Source organism: Amblyraja radiata, chromosome 5 (assembly GCF_010909765.2).
Source record: "Amblyraja radiata isolate CabotCenter1 chromosome 5, sAmbRad1.1.pri, whole genome shotgun sequence".
NCBI classification, from domain to species: Eukaryota; Metazoa; Chordata; class Chondrichthyes; order Rajiformes; family Rajidae; genus Amblyraja; species Amblyraja radiata.
Genome location: NC_045960.1, coordinates 70,866,434 through 70,889,844, shown reverse-complemented (window position 1 = coordinate 70,889,844; position 23,411 = coordinate 70,866,434). Strand labels below are relative to the sequence as shown.

Sequence of the window (23,411 nt, the reverse complement as noted above, 5' to 3'; positions counted from 1 at the left end):
GTCGGCGCCCTATATGTGGCGACTCTTGTGTATGTAAAACAAACAATCTCACCGTGACAAGTCACATGCAATAATAAAGTATCATTCGTTCATTCATTCAGAATTAGGTCATTCGAACAATCGTGTGCACTCTGCCATTCAATCGTGGCTGATTTCTCTTTCCCCCCTCAGCCTCCTTCCTTCTCTCTGTAACCTTTGACACCCGTACTAATCAAGAACCTGGGAATCTCCACTTGAAAATAAAACAATGACTTGCGGGTTTGTGGGTTAATTGACCTCAGTAAAATTATCCCTGGTGTGTAGGGAGTGGTTTAGAAAGCGGGATAACAGAACTACTGTGAATGGGTGATCAATGGGGATGGACTCATTGGGCAGAAGGGCCTGTTTCCATGCTGCATCTAAACTAAATTAAAGAAACTAAAAACTCAATTTCCCTCACTTCAAATTCAGTATATTGTCTTTGCTTCATTTTATTGCATTTCCCTTTGTGGATTAGACTGTGTCCGTTCATTATATACATTTTCTTTTCTATTAATTTCCTTCAGTTTCTTCATTGGGATGATCTTTAATGATAGCTTTTCTATCTAGTTCTTTGAGGAATCTTCTGTTTTCATTGGACAGCGGCTCTATATGAAAAAAATCACAAATCCTCATTCTAAAAGCTTTCTATTAAACATCTTGCAAGTCCTTTCAAGTTGTTTGCTTCCTCTTTCTAATTGGTAATGACCAATTCACCACTTTTTTGAACTTCGTACTCATAATTTTCTACTCTAATGACATAGAAAATGCCAATAGTAATCATCAGATCAGACTGCATCTGTGATCCAAGTTATTATGGGCCCTAAAATTGTATTGAGCTATTAGCATCTGTAGAGTAAAATAATTGAATAAGTGTCTGCATGTTACTGATTATTCTCATTGTGGGGCAATAATGTCATTTAGTAACAATTTTACAGCAACAGGATTACATCCTGCATATTGGGCAAAACTTCGGGAAATCGATATACAATCACAATCCCTTCGGAAACAATTGATGGCGTATTTATTATCATGAATGATGTGTACAACTCCACTCATCGATTTCATTGAGTAAAGGCACATTGATGTGCCAATAACCATGTGGACTGAAGGGCTACAAATCTGATTCCCAATCTGTGATGTCTAAGTCAGTTTCAACAGGTTCGATTGAACCCCGGCTATGAGTGTGGTGGTTCATTCAGCATATTGGTCGTTGTGGCTGGATGTGATTTCTATCGACATCCATTTATTTTGCAGTCAATGCCACGGGACAATGAGCATGAACAGGGTTAATTTTTCTTGCTATTTACAGTCCTAAACCTCATCTACTGCACGTGGTGTTTTCAATGTGGCCTCCTGTATATCACTAAGATCAAACGTAGACATGGCAACTGTTTTGCTGAACAATTGCTCTCGATCCATCAAGACCTAATGGGGCGACGCACGATGGCAGCCTCGCCAACAGTCTGTCTGTCTTTTTGTTGTTGTTATTTTTAGTGTGTTTTAATGTCCTCTGGTTTGTTTTATGTGGGGGAGAGGGTCAGGGGGAACTTTTTTCAATCTCTTACCTTGCCGGAGATGCGATTGTTTTCCGGATCATATCTTCAGTCACTCTGCGGCCTAACATCATGGAGCTGGAGGTCTTGCTCGGGACTGACTTTGAGCCCCACTGCAGGGACGTGGACTTACCATCGGAGCCGATCCCTTGCCTGGGAACGACGCTCCAGCCTTGTCCTGCGGATTTCACCATCGAGGAGCTTGCAGTCTCGGGTAGAGACCGATTTCGGGAAGCTCCAAACAGAAGATTTCGACCAGCCCCGACCCAGGGTCAGATAGCCCGGCGCGGGGGAGCTGAGATTCCCCCCCGATGCAAGAGCTGGATCGCCCCGACGCGAGGGTCGAAACGCTGTCGGCTACGGGAGCCAAGATCGCTCCGTCAATGGAAGGCCCGACTGCAGGAGAACAAAGAAGGGAAGAGATTTACCTTTTCTTCGCCTTCCATCAAAGTGAGGAATGTGGAGGAGTCACTGTGGTGGATGTTTATGTAAAAATGTATTTTGTGTGTTCTGTTGCTTTTTATTCGTATGACTGTATGGCAAATGAAATTCCTCATATGTTGCAAACCATACTTGGCTAATAAAATATGATCATTATGATTATGATTATCTTCTGGTTGTTAACCATTCTCCCCTTCTCACTCCCGCACTGATCTTTCACTTCTTAGCTTCTTCCATTGTCAGAATTATGCCACACGTAAACTGAAAGAACAGCACCTCCTATTCCGTGTGGGTAGCTTAAAACCCAATGGTATGCACATAGAATTCTCAATTTTAGGTAGCTTCTAACTAACCTGTCCCCCCACTTTATTTTCTTTCCCTGTTTCTCACATGGGCTCCCACCTACTTCCTCTCTCTGATATCACAGATACGTCTGAAGAAGGGTCTCGACCTGAAACGTCACCCATTCCTTCTCTCCAGTGATGCTGCCTGTCCCGCTGAGTTACTCCAGCATTTTGTGTCTATCGTCGGTTTAAACCAGCACCTGCAGTTCCTTCCTGTATACAAATTGGAAACTAGTTCAATTCCTGCATTAACATTCCTCAATCTGACAAAGGAAGAACCAATGTATATGATCATACATAAAGTTACTTGTCTGTTAAACAGCCCTAATGATTTTGTTTTAGTTCTGGAAAAGATCTTCCAAAGACTTTTCTTTTTTACATGACACTTCGAATATGGAACATTTTTTTAATGGACAAACCATTAAGTAATTGAATTAATTTAATAAATTTGTTACTGTTAGTAGGGATTTGTTTCTTGAAGTCAAATCATTACCAGACAAATTAGTTTAGCAAAATAGATTAAATTGGACATGGTTACACAAAATTTTGGAATACAAGATTTAATCTGCCTCAGATAAAAACTCATGTAAACAAAGCCAGGATATTTTCCTATGCTTGATTCAATTAACTTACAAACTTACAGTACTTACAACCACGAATGGAGTTTTAGTCATTACTATGCAATCTTTATAATTATATTAGACCAAGTGCAGACCCGTTGGGTCTGTTCCCCCAACGTGCAGTTGTGGGGGGGGAGGCGGCATGCAGCGTCACACACACTAACTATCCCCACCCCCCCCCGCACTCACGCTAATTACCCCCCTTGATATTATATTAATATTATTAATTTGCCCCTATTACCCCATATCCACCCTATCTACTGACGCATAGCCCCCAACTTGCAGTCACATCTAGAGAGAGGGGGGGGGGGGGCAGGGGTAGAGAGTGAGAGCAGAGAGAGAAGGGGCAGAGACAGAGAGAAAGACACACACAGAAAGAGGGGCAAGAAGGATAGGGGGGTGGAGAGGAGGAGAAGAGGGAGGGTGGGTGAGGGGGGAAAGGTGGGGGAGGAGGGGAGGAGAGAGAGAGGGTGAGAGTGAGGGGGAAAGACAGGGGGTGCTGAGAGGGGGGTGAGTGGGAGAGGTGGGGAGCAGGGAGGGGGGAGGGTGGAGGGAAGAGGGTAGGGGGCGTGGAGGGGAGGGGGTTTAGGGGATGGAGGGAGGGTGGGGAGGGTGGGGTGGGGAGGGGATGGAGGGGAGGAGGGGAGAGAGAGAGGGGGGGAGGGGGTGGAGAGAGGGGGGAGGGGGGGAGAGAGGGGGGGAAGAGGGGGAGAGAGATGGTGTGCTGAGAGGGGGTGAGGTGAGGGGAGGGGGGGAGGTGGGGAGCAGGGAGGGGGTGGGAGGGTGGAGGGAAGGGGGTAGGGGTGTGTGGAGGGGATGGGGGTTTAGGGGAGGGACGGTGGGGGAGGGGAGGGACGGTGGGGGAGGGGATGGAGGGGAGGAGGGGAGAAAAAGAGGGGAGAGGAGAGGGGCGAGAGGAGAGGGGGAGAGGAGAGGGGGGAGAGGAGAGGGGGGGGAGAGGAGATGGGGGGAGAGGAGAGGGGGGAGAGAGGAGAGGGGGGAGAGAGGAGAGGGGGGGAGAGAGGAGAGGGGGGGAGAGAGGAGAGGGGGGGAGAGAGGAGAGGGGGGGAGAGAGGGGGGGAGAGAGGGGGGGGAGGAGAGGGGGGGGGAGGAGAGAGGGGGGGAGAGAGGGGGGGAGAGAGGGGGGGGAGAGAGGGGGGGGAGAGAGGGGGGGGAGAGAGGGGGGGGAGAGAGGGGGGGGAGAGAGGGGGGGGAGAGAGGGGGGGGAGAGAGGGGGGGGAGAGAGGGGGGGGGGGAGAGAGGGGAGGGGAGAGAGAAAGGGAGAGACAGGAGAGAGAGAGAAAGAGAGAGGGATAGGGAGAGAGAGGAGGGGAGAGAGAGGAGGGGAGAGAGAGAGAGAGAGAGGAGAGAGAGAGAGAGAGTGCCTTTTTACTTCAACCCAAACCCAAACCCAAACAACCATTTGCAGGCAATGCTTTTTTACTTCAAACTAACCATATATTCATTTTCAAACCACATTAAGGGTACTCACAGTGATGTAGACATTTGTTCAGTGTCATTCAGAGCTCAGAGTGACAGAGACTAATTAACAGAGCTCCGTCTTGCAGAGACTAATTGAGGCACACCACTTCCTTGTTTTATAGTCCCTCCCTCTCCCTCCAGCAGGGGCAGCAGAGAGAATGGTGAATTTTGTAAAAACATTAATATCTCTGTCATTTTTCATCGACGGGAAAAATCCTTGGCACACATGTGACGGAGGGGGGCTGTGAGCGAGGTGGCCAAAAATGACGGATGTAGGTGGCGTCGTTCTCTCGGACATCGCAGCACAGACGGCCAAAAGTGGTCAAGAACAGAGATTTAGTAATATAGATTATCTTTGTCTGCTGGAAGATTGCAATTCGTGTTAAAAGGACAATGCTATTGCCAGATCTAATTCATGCTATTCTTCATTCTTTCTTCAGGTAGGTGATGAAAATTTGCAAATAAAGATAATATTGTAACAGGCAACATGGCTAGCAGGGCAGAATAGACAGTGTTCATGTTTTTAATAGTCAAACCCTGAATTGGCCAGGCCCAGGAACAACCCAACCAGGACATTTCGGCGCTACCCTCTCCCCTACACCCAGGGTGTCCATATTGGAACAGGGGCATTGGGTTTCCTCCTGGTGCTCCAGACTCCTCCCACATCCGAAAGATGTGCAGGTTTGCAGGTTAATCTTTGCAAGTTGCCCCTAGTGTGTAGGGACTGGGTGAGAAAGTGGGAACTAGTGACCAATGCTCGGTGTGGACTCAGTGGGGCAAAGGGCCTGTTTGCATGCTGTACCCCAAACTAAACTAAGTGAAGTGAGTTCTGCTGTAAATTAACAAAAAATAGCACTGGTCTATAACTGGCAATTTCCTTTGGGCATTGCAATTTCCCCTTAATATTTGTTAAGTTCTTAACATTTAAAAAAACAATTAAAAACTGATTTGTTTTTTTTAAAAAGGTTTAAATCCTAAAAAGGAAGTCAAATGAACAAGAGCATAATTTAAATAAAATTAGAATAATAATTTATGATTCTGAAATTCAAAATTTTAATATTTGCAGGCTTTTAAAGAGAAGTGTTTAAAGAGAAGGTTTGTTTCTTATCTAGGTTGATGGCTTTGTTCTAGGCCTGCAGCCTCTGGAGAATTATTATCAGGATTTATCGACTGCTGTTACCGTTAATTATAGACCCACTCACTCACGGGCAGTATAATGGTGATAGTTATAAGGTCAGTTACAGTTCAGCTGAAGCAAAATGTGCTTCTCCATTTTTGCTCTATTTTCTGCGATATTTGGCAAATATTGAAGTTTCTTTTATTTCTGTAGTGAATTATGGTTGATAAACCATTGGATTCTTTCACAGTGTCAGGTTTGAGATAATGTTTGCTTGTTATTGCTTTTAATATATATATTTAATAGCAACTAGACCAAGGTGGACCAGTTGGGTCCCGTCCCCTCAATGCCCGATTGCGTGGGGGGGGGGGGGGGGGGGGGGGCCTGCAGCGTCACACACACACAGGAGGGGGGGGGGTGAGAGGGGGGTAAGAGAGGGGGAGGGAGGTGGATGGGGAGGGGGAGAGGAGAGGGGGAGGGGAGGGGAGGGGGGGCAGAGGGGGAGAGAGAGGAGGGGGATGGGGAGAGAGAGAGGAGGGGGAGAGAGGGGGCAGTGGGGGGAGGGAGGTGGAGTGGGGAGGGGAGAGAGGTGGGTGGAGGGAGGGCAGAGGGGTGGAGGGGGAGAGGGAGGGAGAGAGAGGAGGGGGAGAGAGGGGGGGAAGGGGGAGAAGGGGAGAGAAAGGAGAGAGGGGGAGAGGGGGGTGTAGGGGAGGGGAGAGGGGTTGGGGGGAGAGGGGGGGGCAAAGGGAGGGGGAGGTGAGTGGCGAGGGGGGCTGGAGGGGTGGTGGGGTGGAAGGGGGGTAGAGGGGGGGAGGGGGAGATAGAGGAGGGGGGGAGAGAGGGGGGAGTGGAGGAAAGTATGGGAGAGGGGGAAGGGAGGGGGGGAGCTGGATGTGGAGTGGGGAGGGGAGAGGGGTGAGGTGGAGGGAGGGCAGAGGGGTGGACAGGAAGAGTGGGGGAGAGAGGGGGGAAAGGGGGGAGAGAGAGGAGGGGGAGAGAGTGGGAGAGAGGGGGGGAAGGGGGAGAGAGAGGAGGGGGGAGTGGGGGAGGGGGAGGGGGCAGGGCACTGCGCTGCGGATGGCCGGCCGAGTGCTAGTATTGACACAATCAGGGACTGCCTATGTTGACAGCAAAGATACTAGAGGAGCAAGATAGACCACTCCTATGATATCCAATGGACTGACATGTCGGAACGCAACGGAACGTCATTTCTGCCAATTTATGAATAAGACCCCGATCCCCGTTAATCCTCTCGCAGTTTAATCCACGTCAGTCCATTGAAGTTTGCAGTTTATCTTGGTCTATTTTAGCCTTCTATGATAAACCATTATGATCTTTGTTTATAATAAATAAGGAGCTTCTTTAAAAATGGGCGTATAAAATGGGCGACAATGCGCAATGAAAGGTCTCTGGATCATATGCATTCTATGATCTTTGGTTTAATCAGTGTTGTGGGGGAACGGTATGTGTGTGTTTCTGTGTGTGAGTGGCAAGATAGAGATAATAGATTTCAAAGTTCCTCATGGATCAGAAGCAACATTGATTTAAAGCAACTCATGATGTACATGAGCCATTCTCATGATGTACATAAGCCATAAAGGCAATTATATTTGCCTTTATTTTTTTGCCTATAAGGTATAAGGAACATAAGCCATAAGCTAATATATTTGCCTATATTTATATATTATAAACACGTATATATATTATATATATGATGCGTATATATGTGTGATATATATGTATATAAATATATAACACACATATGTATATTTCTCTTGTGATCTCCTCTAATTTTGTTGAACTTTTTTTCTTTCATTCTACCTCTCTCTCTGAAATCCTAATATTGTAAATAAAATATAAATGAACACATGCCCAGATATTTTTTAATTCTATATTAGTGTAAAGAAATATAGTGTATACATACCTACATTGATGTCGAAGTGCGAGCTTTAGACATGAATACTGTGCTTCCATAGTTTAGTTTTTAATTTAACATATATTTGAGGAAAATCTAACATATATTTGAGTGAAATGAGTTACCGTATTTCCCGGCAATGAAGACACACCACCATTTGAGTTAGTACATTTTGAAAAAAGGATGGCGGGACAGGATCAAGGGTTTGGTTTAGTCCAGGGGTCCGCAGCCTTTTTTGTATAGGGGCCAGGACCCTCCGAGACTAGCTGCAGTTCCCAGGTCACCTGCGAGTCCCGGGTCCAGCTGCGGTTCCGCTGTCCGGGCCCGGTGGCCGCTCACAACCACCCGAGCTACTGAGTGAGTTTTTATATGTGAATATCTCATAACTAAACATTTGTGGGTTAGCAGTATATTGCATCAATTCACTCAATTTTAAATAATTATACATCAAAATTCATAAAAAAGGATAACACTTTTTATTTCTGTCATTTATGGTAAGATTTACATAATTTATTGTTTTATGTGTGAGACTGTCGTCTTTCAGAACAAAGACGACAAGTACTCCGTAGTTCGCTTGAGGAGATCTTATCAACGAGTATTCTGGACCCACTGTCAACATCTGAAATTACAGTAAAATATCATATAGAATTAACTTATAAGAACAAATCTGATTATAACCACATAACTGCAGAATGGATGATATGTCACTTAAATGCAATTGTTTTCAAGGGTGTGGAGAGATATGTATATTGAAGATGCATTTTTCTTCTTATAGGTCACTTTATCTTAAATGTAGAAGAGTTTACAATACCTTGCATGCCTTACAACATGAACAAAACCAAAAATGTACAGCAGTGTAAACATTGATACCTTTATTATTGTTTAAGAAGGAACTGCAGATGCTGGAAAATCGAAGGTAGACAAAAATGCTGGAGAAATTCTCCAACATCTTTGTCTACCTTTATTATTGTGGTAAGTCTAGATCTATAAAAGAAGACTTTCTAATAACTTGCTCATGTACCAAAACATGTCTTATATAATATAATACATTGTCGGGATCATAAGAATAGAATTGTATATGTTACAGTCATCATACATTGGGAAGGAAATTAAGGCTTTAATGTGTGCTCCTTGTGGCTTGTCGTTGTTCCCTATAACTCCATTTATTATATGTTTTAAACACCATTGATCCGTGTACATTGTGTATATTTAACACCATTTATCCTGTATTTTAAACACTATTTCAAACCGGCTTAAACACAAGCCGATTCGGAATCTCAGCGGCTTGGGGGTCCCGAATCGGCCACCTCCTACCGGAGACCGTGGCTTCATGTTGTTATAGGCCGCGGGCCGGCGGTCAGAGCTCTTCTCCGGCGAGGAATCCCAGACTCCGCGAGGGAAAGTGCACGCTGCCCCCGCGACTAGAAGCTCCACACACCGTGGCTTCAGGGTGTTATAGTCCGCGGGCCAGCGATCAGAACAATTCTTCTGGTGACCCCCGGCTCCGCGATCTGAGCTATAGGAAGAGATCAAGCAGGCCTCAAGACAGAAAGTTATAATTTTTTTCTTACCTTTCATCTTTAGTGGGGAACCTGAAGAAACACTGCTATAAAGTGCTCAAATCACTTACATTGGCGATTCGAGCACCATAGCAGAACAGCTCGCTACGCTGGTAGATGTGGACGCCATGACAGAAGCCCATTAAAAAAAAAACCTTCATATATTTGATTCCCAAAATGGCGCGAAAAAAATTACCCATGAGCCCATGACTGTACTACGGCTTTTTCGTCAGGTGGTCTATCTTGCTCCTCTAGTATCTTTGGTTGACAGTTTGCAGGCAGACGATCATCGAATTGATGTTTCGCCAACTTTATCAAGGGAGCGCTCGACTTCCTGCAGGGTTCGCAGAGGACCTCCGAGGTCCCTGTGGACACTGCGTGTTCCCTCTCCGGGGACATGCTGGCGTGGGCCCGGAGGAGGGGCGAGCGGTCGACCCCGGTGCGGGCCTCGACTGCCCGCTGCATGGACCTGCGGGTGGCCGGGCCCAGGAGCAGACGCTGAAATAAAAAAATATATTGACCTCCTGAATTTTTCCAGCAGTTAGTTTTTTGCTTTTTGTTTCGTAGTGAATCAAGGCGCAATATTTCCACATAAAGGGTACTGGAAATCATCAGTTGCCTGATAGGTGAAGAATATTAAATCAAGTTGTTTTTTTTAAGATTAAGATGTCCTTGTTGGGTAACAGTATGAAAGGACATGGAGAAAAGGCAAATAAATTGAGTTAAAGTTCAGATAAGCCAAGGCACAATGGAGCTGTGAAGTAGACTGAAAGGGACTGACTGATTATCTATTTTTTGTTGTTCACTGAAAGGATTTTGCATTGTTATGGCCCTGTCCCACGGTGCGAGTCCACCCACGAATGATCCCGAGTGAAAGAAAAAATCAAACTCGTAGTTTTCTACGAGATTCCAAGTTTATGTTCACGAGTTTAAACGAGTTCCCACGTGTATGTCTAAGTTTGCCGTTTACTTCTCATTTCTGCGATCTACCAAGTTCCTCTCCCGAGTTACCAAGTTCCTCTTGAGCCAACAACGACTACCGGCGTGTGGAAAAATTATCACATGATAAAAATGATGTCATGCAGTTTTTTTTTTCACTATAAAAAACCTCCCATGTTTAAATTTCTTAGAGTTACGGAATCAAGGGATATGGGGAGAAAGCAGAAACTGGCTACTGATTTTGGATGATCAGCCATGATCATATTGAATGGCAATGCTGGCTCGAAGGGCCGAATGTGATCACTTCCATTATGTAGAGAGTCTCATCAGTTAATAGAGATTCCATTCCGTTTACATTGCGCTTTGTGCAGGGATCAAATCTTAGCCCAAAGTGTACATTAGGCGGCGAGGATTAATTTCAAAACTTCAAATTATTTCAAACAGTGTTTTATCCGAACAACGGATCAGGGCAGATGCCAGCCCCTTTAAACATCATGGACAGCTCAGTGTGAAGTGGTGCTGGATTTATATATGTGAAATAGTCTTGGGAATTTTATTATCGATCCTAAATGCTCTATTTAAATTATAGGTCGTTTAGTTTGTTGTGAAGTGGCGCCGGATTTAACACCTCAATATTAAAATTGAATTATCTCACTGAACGAAAACATGCAATATGTTTCCAGGCAAATATCCAGTGGTTGAGAATTAAAGAGCAGTCATTGGTGTTTTTAAATGGGCAGTTGTAGTCAATAATACGGTAACCGAATGATATTTATTCATTGCTAGAAGAACGATGTAAACATAGTGAGGTCAGTGAGCAGCCTCTAACATTAACCGCTCCTCGTACTGTTCTGTTGTGTAGGAAGGAACTGCAGATGCTGGTTTACCCCAACGATAGACACCAAAAGCTGGAATAACTCAGAGGATCAGACAGCGTCTCTGGAGAGAAGGAATGGGTGACGTTTCAGATCGCGACTCTCCCGGTTGCTACCTGAACCTACCTGACCTCCCGGTTACCAAACACTTTCCATTCCCACACTGACCTTTCTGTCCGAGGTCTCCTCCAGTCAGAGTGAGGCTAAATGCAAATTGGAGGAACAGCATCTCATATTTCGCTTGGGCAGCTTACAGCCCAGTGGTATGAATATTGATTTATCTCACTTCAAGTAACCCCGGCATTCCCTCTCTGTCTATCCCTCCTCCACCCAAGTCGCACCAGCTTCTCGTTTTCACCCAACGAACAGCGAACAATGGTCTGTTTCCTTTATCATCGTCACTATTTTGCATTCATTGTTCTTTATCTCTCTACAATACATCATCATCTATATATTTCGTTTCCCTTACCAGTCTGTCGAAGAGTCTCAACGCGAAACATCACCCATTCCTTCTCTCCAGAGATGCTGTCTGTTCCGCTGAGTTACTCCAGCTTTTTGTGTCTATCGTCGCTCTTCTTCAGACTGTTCCGTTGTATTGACCAAAAACAAACGATGTGACAATACCGGCGACTTAATGAATGAAATGGAGACACGCGGAATTAAATGGACTTGGAATAACTGGGGAGGTGGGGTTTTATCGAAAAGTGACTACATGAAATCGGTGGAAGGAAACGGGCAGGCGAGGTTTCGGGTCAGAGCCCTTCTTCAGACTTCATGACCCACTGAGTTCTTCCAGCTCTCAAATGGAGACATGGGGGACCACAGATGTTGAGCGTGTTGAGCGAAACACAAAGTGTTGGAGAAACTCGATGGGCCGAATGGCCTAATTCTGCTCCTATGACATGAAGTGTCGAAGTAAGCCAGCGGGTCAGGCAGCATCTGTGGAGGGAATGGATAGGCAACGTTTTGGATCGGGTCCCTTCTTTTCGAGCCGAATCAACGTCTGTCCATTCCCTCCGCTGATGCTGCCTGTCCCGCTGAGTAGCTCCAGCGCTATGTGAGTTCCTCCAACACTTTGTGTATGCTTTTATGATCATGATTCCAGCATCTGCAGTTTCTTGTCTCTACATAAACTAGGCCTCAGCAACACTGAGTGTACTAACCGGGAGATTATGTTGCTGCTGCCAAAACAACAGTTGGCAATGTATGTACGGTAGATGTCACATTGCGTGGGAAACGAGGTCTCCAGGGAGACAGAAGCAAAATGCTAGAGTAACTCCGCGGGACAGGCAGCATCTCTGGAGATTTATAAAGCATTACATTTTGGAACACAAGGAACTACAGAAGCTGGTTTACGAGAAAAAAAAACAAAGTGCTGGAGTAACTCAATGTGTCAGGCAGTATCTGTGGAGAACATGGACTGGTGACGTTTCGGGTGAAAGAAGGGTCTGAAGTTTGAAGCAGGGTACCGACCCGAAACGTCACCTATCCAAGTTCTCCGGAGATGACTAATCTTCAACGTTTCACTTCTGGCACCCAGGCCAAACCCACGAGTTACTCACGAGTCACTACGGTAAACTCACGGGCTACTACGGTATTACAACAAGTTTAAATGTTTCAAATTTTTCCTTCAGGAGTAAATTTGACTCGTGGAAATCTTACAACATGTTGAAAAATTTTCAAGAGTTAACAAGTTTTCCTTGTACCTGCCGTTAACATTACGAGTCGCTAAGTTACGTCCACAGGTTTCTGGGGGTCAACATCTCTGATGACCTCTCTTGGACCTACAATACCTCAACTCTGGTCAAGAAGGCTCACCAGCGTCTCTTCTTCCTGAGGAGACTGAAGAAAGTCCATCTGTCTCCTCAGATTCTGGTGAACTTCTACCGCTGCACCATCAAGAGCATCCTTACCAACTGTATCACAGTATGGTATGGCAATTGCTCTGTTTCTGACCGGAAAGCACTGCAGAGGGTGGTGAAAATTGCCCAACGCATCACTGGTTCCTCACTCCCCTCCATTGAGTCTGTCCAGAGCAAGCGATGTCTGCGAAGGGCACGTAGCATCGTCAAGGACTGCTCTCACCCCAGCCACAGACTGTTTATCCTCCTCCCATCCGGGAAGCGCTACAGGTGTCTCCATTGCCGGACCAGCAGGTTCAGGAACAGCTTCTTCCCTGCGGCTGTTACACAACTTAACTCTGCACCTCGGTGATTGCCAGTCACCCCCGGACACTCCTTCCCCCAGAAAAATTGCACTATTGTACTTCTGTCAGGGCAGACTTTGAAATCAAATGCCAAAATCTCAGGTGGGGGAAGAAAAGCAGCATTACACACACAGATCTGTTCGGGTTTGCAGGCTTCACAACTTTCCCAAAATGCATGTGTGTGAGTGATTTCTGCACACACAACAAAAAGCTCTGCCTGAAAAATATCAAGGAGCTACAACAAAATGGCCGAGGCATTCCTTACACATGACCATGGTTGTTCCTGCACCTGGACTGCTGTTGGGAGTGCGGTTTGATCTGAGGCAAGTGTACAGCAAGGTATGAAACCAGGGTCTCCATTTTGAGCCTCAGTCCCTGCTCAGTTCATGAGTTTTTGCTAGGAGGTATTAACGTATGAATATCAGGCAAGCACAGCTTGAGCTTCTTGATTATTGACTAATGCTGAGATAATGTGCCAATTCTCCCATGCAAACATGCCTCCAGGTTATGTTAGACACAATCTCTGCCGCCACAAGATGTCTCTGCGCTTCTGGATCAACACCCCATTAAAAATCATAATCTCAGCAGAGTAATGATTAAAATTGTAATTACTTCAATAATTGAAGTTTGATGTCTTGGATTCTGCTTGGAATTGCATCCTCGTATAATTCAATGATTTAATGATGGAAAGAGGTAACCTCGTGTTAGCCACATGATGATTGCAAGCAAGATGAAGGGAGCACAATTTCATGTCACGACGCAGAAACAATTTAATCTTTGGAAAATCTCCTAAAGGACAATTGGGACGTAAAACTGGTGAACTTTGCACTGCAGTGCCTTTTACATGTTGGTTGGATACAAACGTTATTTTAGCTTCTTATGTCATGTAATTCCATGAAGAGGCTAGCAAGTACTGAAACAAAACCTTAGCTGATTGATAAACCATTAATGTGCTCTGTAAGGAATTGTTTATGGAAGTCTGACTCAACCAAATATTTGATTTTAGACAGATGTCTTCGACAGTACTTCCGTTGTTATTGTATGAGCTTTAAACAATGCAACCCTTGCAGGATGCACCTGTAGGAGATATCCTACCCTGCTCTCGAAAAAGAACTTGCTGATAAACTGGATGACATAATCACTGAAAATAGTTTATTTCAGCCTGTTACTACTCTTCTTGTAAAATGGGATGGAGAGGGAAGGAAACAAAAGAAAGAGATCATAGTAAGGAGAAGGAGAAATGGGAAGATATGCTCAGCAACAATGGAGCATTTCTGATATATATATAGCAGTTCTTGCCTTTGAAGAGCTGCAGCTGCAAAACCTATTTTTGCTGGACTAACAGCAGGATGAATCCAAGCCAGGAGCTGCTCTGATTAATACTATGGGACTGACCCAAGAAATGCCACGAGGTTGTGCAGCAGTAGTTCCACATCAGTCTGAAGAAGGGTCCCAACCAGAAACGTCACCAAATCATGGTCTCCAGGGATGCTGCCTGACTAGCTCTGTTACTCCAGCACTTTATGTCCTTTATTGTAAACCAGCATCTGTAGTTCCTTGTTTCCACATTAGTAACTTTTGTGTTCATCACTCATTGGCATCATTGCCCAAAGTTTTTGAAAAAAATTATGCACAGGTGACCTTACCCCACCACTAAGATACTGGCATTCAAATCTCTTCTCATTATCTCCCGTAACCATCATGGCTTCCAGTAAAGACTCGTTGGCCTTTAAACAAAAGGATAGGATTGCATAAAATTGTTTGGATTTCATTAGATTTTACTTTACTGCATGCTAATATTGAACAACTTTCTATAGCATTTGACTATCTAAGGAATAGTAAGAAAACAAATATGCATATTTATAGCAGTTATGGATTATTAAGGTTTATCAGAATAGAACACCCAACTGGTTTATATTGCTGATTAAATCTATTTATTAAAGATGAGGACTTTTACTTTGCATAATAGTGTATTTCAATATGAGCAACAATTAATTCACATTCCTAGATAAACTGTGAAAATTGTTTCTATAAATAATTTTCACAGCAGGCACTGGTCTAAAAATTTGTAATGAATGGTTTATTGCTCATGTGAGTTTTCAACAGCTGTCTATAATAGAACTTGCTGATGCAGCAGAAGAGACCAGATGGGTTTTGGCACTATCTTTGGAACAAGTTGTACAAGCAAATGGGTACAATTTGTGAAAGAGCGTGCCTGTGTCACTCACCTGAATAACACATCTTTTGAGTTCCGAAAAGGAAAATATTTATTTTAGTTCTTAATCAATCCTGCTATGATTATTAAACTTGCAAGAGTTGTATAATTTGGGTGTCCTTCCCTGCTGCTAATTTTAGAATGATGTTGGGAGAGGTTGTCCATATTCTGCTTATTGCCAACTCTAGGGTCTCTGTGGGATGAAAGAAAACTCAACCCACAGTCTGCTAACCATGTCCAATTAAGCAGACCGCATTGTTCTTGGATCTAAAAGAGACATTTTAAAAGACTGAATAAAATGTGAGTTTGTGCACTGATTATGGGAGTGGAAAACCCACTCACAGCATTTCAATCTAGCCTCCCCTTTTAGGACAGGCAGAACACTTCTTATTCCAACTCCTCTGTGCTCACCCCACACTTTTCAGATCACTTTTTGTTCCATTGTCAATTCAATTCACAAGGATAAATATTAATGGGAAAAGATTTACAAAAATGTAATACAGGTATTAATAATAATACAAGATACAAGATATTTATTTGTCACATGTGCCAGATGGCACAGTGAAATGTGATCACCATACAGCCATACAATAAAATAAAGAACACACCACACGATAGAGTTAAACATAAAACATCCCCAAACAGCAGAATCAAAAGTTTCCCACTGTGAGGGAAGGCACCAAAGTCAGTCTCTTCCTCGGTTCACCCGTGGTTGGGGCCTCCGGAGCCCTCCGTAGTCACTGCTACGGGCAGCCTGCCGCTCAGGCCCGCTCGCCGGGATGTTGGCTCTCCGACGTTGGGACTGGAGGCCAACCTCAGCAGCTTGGACCTCCTAAACGGCCGCTTCCCACCGGAGTCCGCAGGCTCATAATGAGGCTAATTATGCTGGCTTGTTAGTGATTCTGAGTGGAAGAGACTTTTTTTTGCATATTGATACTTAGGTCACAGACCTCTTCCCCATGTATATCTACTTGCATTGTGTTTACAGACCTGCTCTGCTGCTGCAAATAAAAGTTTAATTGTTCTATTAACAATATAACAATTAAACACTATTGATTTTTGACTTGACTCTTGACATAAGAGATAGGACCAGAATTAGGCCATTCGGCCCATCATGTCTACTCCGCCATTCAATCATGACTGATCTATCTCAAACTCCTAACCCCATTCTCCTGCTTTCTCCCCATAACATATACACTGCCAGACAACCAGGTCAGATACTTACAGTTTGCCAGATGGCAACATATTTATTCACTACTGGGCTCCACATGGAGATGGAGCAGCCTTGCTGGGATTACTTGAGCAAGGTTCTTGGATGTAACCTTCAACCTTGGATTCGCCACCCTAATCCTGCATGTCAGACCTGTGGCAGAATTTAAGATTCTGTTGATTTGAAGGAAAATTCCAACCCCGTACTAAAAAGGAGAAATACATTATATTTATTGAGTTATTTTACCTGATAAAGTTTTCGTTATCTCTTCGTGGTTTATGATGTATATTTCATTTTAGTTTTTAAAGATTTCTTTAAAAAAACATTTTTAATATCTCTGAATGTCATTTAAAAACTGTTAAAAGTCAATTAAATATTTGATAGGATACAAAGCATCACCCCCTCAGCGTTACCTTCTGCCAAAGGCTGTCAGTACTTTTCCATGGTGTCCTTAACATTACCTGGACTGAGACCGCTTCGTAAGTACTCGCAGCAGAATTAGGACATTCAGCCAATCAAATTGAATTGAATTGAATTGAATACCTTTATTGTCATTCAGACCTTACGGTCTGAACGAAATTTCGTGCCTGCAGTCATACATACAATCATACAATAATAAACAACAATAAACACAAATTAACACCACCACAGTGTATCCTCCAAGCACCTCCTCACTGTGGTGGAGGCAAAAATCTTAGGGTTACTGTCTCTTCCCTCCTCTTCTCCCTCTGCGCTGAAGCGATTCCCCACCGGGCGATGGCACAACAGTCCCGCGGCTCACCGAACCCCGCAAACGGGCCGGTTCAAACACCGCGGCCCAGGGGTGGTCGAAGCTGCCGCCCTCCAGTCCAGCACACGCAGCCGCTGGCCCGCGGCTCAACCCAGGACTCAGGTCACCGCCGGGAGTGCCGTTCTCCCTCGGGCTGGGCCACTCCGACGGGAGTGCCGTTCCACCCTCGGGCTGGGCCACTCCGACGGGAGTGCCGTTCTCCCTCGGGCTGGGCCACTCCGACGGGAGTGCCGTTCTCCCTCGGGCTGGGCCACTCCGACGGGAGTGCCGTTCCACCCTCGGGCTGGGCCACTCCGACGGGAGTGCCGTTCCACCCTCGGGCTGGGCCACTCCGACGGGAGTGCCGTTCTCCCTCGGGCTGGGCCACTCCGACGGGAGTGCCGTTCCTCCCTCGGGCTGGGCCACTCCGACGGGAGTGCTGTTCCTCCCTCGGGCTGGGCCACTCCGACGGGAGTGCCGTTCCTCCCTCGGGCTGGGCCACTCCGACGGGCCACAGCCCCTCACGGGAAAGTCTCTCAGCCCCTCGCCAGGCCGCTCTCACGAGAGCGCAGCTCCAGCCCCGGGCTGGGCCATCCTCACGGGAGCTCAGGGCGAGTCCTGTCAGCTGCCTCCAGAGTCCCGAGGTCGCCAGCTCCGCCATTAGGCCTCAGCGTAGACGGAGGCAGAGAAGGGGGATACGACAAAAAGGTCGTATTCCCCCGAAGGGAGAGACAGCAAGCCCCGTTTCACCCCCCCACATAAACACGACCTAAAAACCAAAAACGTAACTAGACAAAACGAAAAAAACAACACAAAAAAGTAAAAGACAAACGGACTGCAGGCGAGCCGCATCCGTTCCCAGCGCCGCCACTACTATGCCATTCAAGCATGGTTGATCCAACTTTTCCTCTCAACCCCATTCTCCTGCCTTCTCCCCCATAACACACAACAGCCTTATCCTGAGATAGAAACAAAAAGCTAGAGTAACTCAGCAGGACAGGAAGCAACTCTGGAGAGAAGGAATGGGTGACATTTTGGGTTGAGGCCCTTCTGCAAGATCTCGACCCGAAATGTCACCCATTCCTTCTCTCCAGAGATTCTGCCTGTCCCTTTGAGTTACTCCAGCTTTTTGTGTCTATCCAATTTAAACAAGCATCTGCATTTCCTTCCTATCCTTATCCTGAGACCCCCCACTGGAGCTGTGGGTGCAGACCAGTTAAGTACGTACAGACATGTGGAGATCACAGCTGTTGACTCTAAACCACATTTTTTATCCATCTATTAATGTCCCTTAAACACTATCCACCTCAAATTTTTAAATTCCAGACGTAAGTATTAGTTTTATTTAAGTCAAGTTTATTCTCACATGCACAAGAATGGTGAGGTCCAGGTAGAATGAAAATCTTGCTTGCAGATTTATATGGCTGTGTCACATGTGGCGCACAATGTATATGTGTTATTATTTACATCAGTTTGTATTAAAAGTAATGGACATCTCTGATGCATTTTGTCAGCTGCATTCTTGCCCGTAATAGTTCTTTGACTTCAAACAATGTGAGCTAATGTCAGGTATTGGTAGAGTCATAGAGCAATATAGCATTGAAACGGGCACCTGTAGCCCAACATCCAGGCTGCCCAAGTGGGCTGTCTGGGCTAGCCCCATTGATTTGTCCCAGATCGTTCTAAACCCCTCGTATCAATATATATTTTAGAAATTGGTATATATTTGAAAAAAAAGACCTTCGCTTCTCAGTAAGTCTAAGAGATGTGAAAATTAATAGATCATAAGTGATAGGAGCAGAATTGGGCCATTCGCCCCATCAAGTCTACTCAACCATTCTATCATGGCTGATCTATCTCTCCCTCCTAACCCTATTCTCCTCCCTTATCCCCTTAACCTCTGACACCCGTACTAATCAGTACGTAAAAAGTTATTTGTAAGTGCACTGAAGTATTTAAAATTAAGGTTATAGGGTGGTACAGTGACACAGCTGCTAGAGACCTTCAATCTTGTCCTCTGATGCTGGTAGTTTACATGTTTTAGATTTCAGTTTTGGAGATACAGCATAGAAATAGGCCCTTCGGCCCACTGAGTGCACACTGACAATCAATCACCCGCTCACACTAGTTCAATATTATCCCACTTTCGCATCCACTCCGCACATACTAGGGGCAATTTATAGGCCTAATTACCTACAAATCCACACATTTTGGGATTGGAGAAAATGAGAATACCTGAAGGAATCTCATGTGGTCAAAGGAGAATGTGAACATTCCATTTAGATAGAAGATAAGGTCTCTGGTACTGAGGCAGCAACTCCACCAGCTGAGCCACTCTTTTCCCTGTGACCACATGGGTTTCCTCCGTGTGCTCTGGTTTCCTTGTGCATCTCAAAGACGTTCAGGTTTGCAGGATAATTGGCCTTTGTAAATTGCCACTAGTGTGTAAGGAATGGATGAGAAAGTGGGATAACAGAATTAGTGTGAACTGATGATTGATAGTCAGCAGAGACTCAGTGGACTGAAGGGGGTGCAAAACTAAACAACATTTCTAAATGAATACAGTTTCTATTTTGTGACATTGTGTGCCCACAACTTAGATAAGATCAAGTCAACAGAAATCATGTGTCTGAACAGAGATTATCATGGCCTGTGTTGTTTAGTTGCTTAAAGAATTTCCAGTTAAAGATCATGTTTTTTTGCTGTTTCTAATACAATATATCCCATTTTAAGTAGTTCAATTTTGCATCTTATTGTAATTTAATGAAAAGTGACATCACGGAAAAAAACATTTGTAACCAGAGGACATTTGTAGTAAGATATTTGCAACGGTAAGAATTAGTTCAAATGCAGCAAAATGGGGTCTTTGTTTGGGAGTTGTGAGTGTTCTTTTGTTTTAGTCAAAAAATCTTTTATCATTAAAATGGCTCTTTTCAAAGGTCCTTGTAAAACAATTACTTGCCTTTTCAAAGTCGGAAGTGGGGGGTCATTGGTGTGGGAGATTGTCAGACAAATTTTCATTTCCAACAGCTGCAGTGACCCTCCAGCAGGGATCAGATCTGGAAGGAACAAAGCCCCCAATATGAATATGAAAGGATTCCCTGTACTACAATAAACAAGAAGTGAGTTGTGTTTATAGCTAATATGTAAATCATGAGAGAAATATTTCTGGAGATGTGAATTGTCTCCCAGAGTCTGTGCTTTTAAACTGTTGACGAAAGTCCTGAGAAGAATGAATGGTTGAATTAATCGCCTTTTTGAAATGCACAGTGTGTACTGCAGTCGGGTGAAAATTTAGCACTTGAATGGGAACAAAATAGCAAGCAGTCAAGGCTGCCAATTTTCTCTCCTCATGGATAATGTGAGTGTCGGAAGATATTCAATACTAATTAGTCAACCCCTAATTAGAAGAGACGGCTCCAATTGACTCATGACGTACATCCGATGCAACTTATTTTTCTCAGTACTAATGATATTCCATGGGCTCCCCACAAAACACGCCTTGGAATTCCACGACATGCATACACTATTCTTTGCTGAAGGCCAAGCTCCATGTGATTATCAGGAACCTTTACCTTTATGCTCCTGCACCATAATTACCCAGCCAAGAGAGTCTGAGTTTTCTTCCACCATGCTGAAATCTTAGTTCCCAGCTTTCTACTGACAGAGCAACAGAAGTTAAGCCATTTCCTCGTGACAGAACAATGCTGGCACCAGATTTGTGGTGTTTATACTTCAGGAACTTTTTAGTGCAACTTACTGGATTCCATAACCGCATGGATGCAATACTGTGCTGGGCTTGGCCCAGTAACTGTTCAAAACATGTCCTTCCAGCCAATAGATCCATGTGACTGGTGTCGTAATGCATGAGACAATAGAAAGGGTAACACTCATGGGGTTGTAAATCCTTATGCTCTGGCAACAACATAAAAAAAGTGCAAGCGGAAACTCAGACTAATCTGTTCTTCCTCTGTCCTTGAGTGAAGTCTATAGTTTTGTAGATAGGCTCAATTCACAGGTTGTGTGGCCTCACGTCTCACTCCAGTGACGGGAGAATACAAATGTAGGCCGTTGTGGTACAAAGGATGGTTATACTTTCAGTTTACTGCTGACACGAAAAATGATGGAACATTAATAGGGAAGAAAGCCTGAAAGGATTAAGGTGGTCATAGACATGTTGGAAAATTGGGCAGAGCACTGGCAGATAGAATTTTTATTTTTTGTTGCTGTCTTGGGCAGAGCAGTTATCAAACCAAGCAGTGAGGCATCTAGATAGGATGCTAGGTACAGGGCGTTTGTAAAAAATGATGTTGAAGGCAGAGCCATAGTCAATAAAGAAGAGTTTGACGTAGGTGTCCTCTTTATCTAGGCATTCCAGTAATGTGTAGGAACTGGGAGATGGCATCTGCCATGGACCTGTTGAGATGGTAGACAAACCGCTGTGGTTCAAGGCTACCTGGGAGGTTGGAGTTAATGTGCGCCATGTCTAGCTACTCAAAGCACTTCATGATAGTGGATGTCAAAGCCACAGGATAATCATTAAGACACCAGGTTTTCTTTGGCATTGGGATGTTAGTTAATTTTTTTAAGCAAGTGGGAACCTCGGAATGTAGTAGGAAGAGGTAAAAGATGTCTACGAATACTGCTGCCTCGTAGTCTTTGGACTCCAGGGGCTTAATCTGAGCCTGTTACTTTCAGCAGGTTCACTCTCGGGAAGGCCAATATGATTTATGCAACAGTGGCCATGGATACAGGGGCACTCAAGGCTGTTGGGGAGGATGATGTTGTTCCACTGACATTATGTTCAAAGTGAGCAGAGAATATATTAAGTTTGTTGGAGAGGGACACCTTGTTGTCAGTGCGACTGTCCGACTTCACTGCACTGTATTTCAACATCAAAAGTCAAGGGCGGATGTGCCAGGTTTACATTGTCAGAAGGGAGTCCACCTACACTGGCCACATTGACATGAAAATTCTGTCTTTCCATCCATTCAAATAAATTACAACACATCAATAACTTCCTGCCATTGTTTCTCCTATTATGTATTGAGCACCAAATGCAATTCATCCCATTGGAAGAATTTCAAGTGATTCTCTGAACACCTGCAATGAGTTTTTGGGTAGAGATGAGGGAATGGGGGCCTGAAAAGTGGAAGTCATTGAAGAAATGAAGGGTGTGTGATGTGTCTTGGACGTACAGAAAGGTTTCGACCCAATCGTCACCCATTCCTTCACTCCAGAGATGCTGCCTGCCCGCTGAGTTACTCCAGCATTTTGAGTCTATCATTAGTGTAAATCAGCATCTGCAATTCCTTCCTACACATGAGATTTTAAGTCCCTAGTTGTTGGGAAGGGAGGAGGTATAAGTTTGGGTGTTGCACCTACTGTGATTGTACATGGTGTATGAGGAAGGAAAAGTTGGTGATGGAAGAGCAAAGCATGGAGTCATGGAGGGAATGGTCCAAAAGGTTGAAATGTGAGAAGATGCATCTGGTGATGGCATCTTTGTGCAGGCAATGGTGATTATGGAGGATGAGCTGTGGGGTATGAAGGCTGGTCAGATGGAAAGTGAGGACAAAGGGATAGTGTGAAGTGTAGATGGAGTAAATGGTGGGAGGGCTGGTCTGTGTGACGGACTGGGATATATCTACAACTCCCTGCAATTTCTTGCAGTGTTAGGTAGAACTGTTACCAAACAAATCTATGATGTAGCCCAGCAGTATGCTTTCTACAGTGCATCTGTGGAAGTTTAAGAGTCACTGGAGACATGCCAATTTTCCTCATTCTCTTCAGGAAATAGAGGCACTGGTATTCCTTCTTGGCTGTCGCATCAATGTGGTGGGTACACGACACATCATTGATACTATTAAGGATACTACCAAGGAACTTGAAGTTCTCAACCACTTCCACATCCGCATCATTGATGCTGATTGGGGCATGTACTCCACCATGTTTCCTGAAGTTAATAACTAAGTTCTTTGAGTTGCTCATACTGAGGGAGAGATTATTGTCCTGGCACCATAATACTAAGTTCTCTATCTCCTTACTGTACTCCATCTTGTCATTGTTTGTGATTCGGCTCACCACGGTAGTGCAGTCCACAATCTTGTAGGTGGAATTAGAGCCAAATTTGGGTGTACGGTCA

The 23,411-nt window shown here is 44.7% G+C and overlaps 1 long non-coding RNA gene across 1 annotated transcript; it reads right to left on the bottom strand.

Annotated features, from left to right (window-relative positions):
- Positions 1 to 8,046: 8,046 nt before the first annotated feature.
- On the bottom strand, positions 8,047 to 21,033 carry LOC116973446. Its single transcript, XR_004412058.1, has 3 exons — positions 20,842 to 21,033; positions 14,719 to 14,799; positions 8,047 to 8,112 (listed from the first exon to the last, which is right to left on the bottom strand). It is a non-coding gene; the product is annotated as an uncharacterized LOC116973446 (long non-coding RNA).
- Between the last annotated feature and the right edge of the window lie 2,378 nt (positions 21,034 to 23,411).